Source organism: Salvelinus namaycush, unplaced genomic scaffold (genome assembly GCF_016432855.1).
Source record: "Salvelinus namaycush isolate Seneca unplaced genomic scaffold, SaNama_1.0 Scaffold1743, whole genome shotgun sequence".
Classification (NCBI taxonomy): Eukaryota; Metazoa; Chordata; class Actinopteri; order Salmoniformes; family Salmonidae; genus Salvelinus; species Salvelinus namaycush.
Window position 1 is genome coordinate 26,745 of NW_024058501.1, and position 1,727 is coordinate 28,471.

Genomic DNA, 1,727 nt, shown 5'->3' on the forward strand with positions numbered 1-1,727 from the left:
ACATCAGTTAAGCGTTATAATGCAAGAGAGAGAGAGAGAGAGAGAGAGAGTAATGTGTGTGTGTGTGTGTGTGTGTGTGTGTGTGTGAGACAGGAACAGGGACCATATTTCACCTGTCTGTCTGGCGTTAAGCAGAGCTGCATATCTCCCAGAGAGAAACCCTACTGGAGATAGGGAAAAACTGTGTGTGTTGAGGGATGTCTTGATTTATATTTTCCAGACACATTTTTTGCACACTTTCACACACAGATTCATAGATTCTTGTTTTACTGCTACCCTTATGTGTGTGTGTGTGTGTGTGTGTGTGTGTGTGTGTGTGTGTGTGTGTGTGTGTGTGTGTGTGTGTGTGTGTGTGTGTGTGTGTGTGTGTGTGTGTGTGTGTGCGTGTGTGCGTGTGTGACCCTCCATGCTCAGATGAGTATTGAGGAGACTCCTGGGTAAAACAAAATCTCATCTCCCAGAACACACTGGGGCTCCTCTCTCTCTCTCACTAGGTTGTAGCAACCTCATGATGGGTATAGGGAACATTTGAGTATCATGTCGTAGCCTAAACCTATCACTGTTACATTGAACTGGGTGAATATGAATGACAGTAACCTAAACCTATCACTGTTACATTGAACTGGGTGAATATGAATGATAGTAACCTAAACCTATCACTGTTACATTGAACTGGGTGAATATGAATGACAGTAGCCTAAACCTATCACTGTTACATTGAACTGGGTGAATATGAGTGACAGTAACCTAAACCTATCACTGTTACATTGAACTGGGTGAATATGAATGATAGTAACCTAAACCTATCACTGTTACATTGAACTGGGTGAATATGAATGACAGTAGCCTAAACCTATCACTGTTACATTGAACTGGGTGAATATGAGTGACAGTAACCTAAACCTATCACTGTTACATTGAACTGGGTGAATATGAATGACAGTAACCTAAACCTATCACTGTTACATTGAACTGGGTGAATATGAATGACAGTAACCTAAACCTATCACTGTTACATTGAACTGGGTGAATATGAATGACAGTAACCTAAACCTATCACTGTTACATTGAACTGGGTGAATATGAATGGCAGTAACCTAAACCTATCACTGTTACATTGAACTGGGTGAATATGAATGGCAGTAACCTAAACCTATCACTGTTACATTGAACTGGGTGAATATGAGTGACAGTAACCTAAACCTATCACTGTTACATTGAACTGGGTGAATATGAATGACAGTAACCTAAACCTATCACTGTTACATTGAACTGGGTGAATATGAATGACAGTAACCTAAACCTATCATTGTTACATTGAACTGGGTGAATATGAATGACAGTAACCTAAACCTATCACTGTTACATTGAACTGGGTGAATATGAATGACAGTAACCTAAACCTATCACTGTTACATTGAACTGGGTGAATATGAATGACAGTAACCTAAACCTATCACTGTTACATTGAACTGGGTGAATATGAATGACAGTAACCTAAACCTATCACTGTTACATTGAACTGGGTGAATATGAATGACAGTAACCTAAACCTATCATTGTTACATTGAACTGGGTGAATATGAATGACAGTAACCTAAACCTATCACTGTTACATTGAACTGGGTGAATATGAATGACAGTAACCTAAACCTATCACTGTTACATTGAACTGGGTGAATATGAATGACAGTAACCTAAACCTATCACTGTTACATTGAACTGGG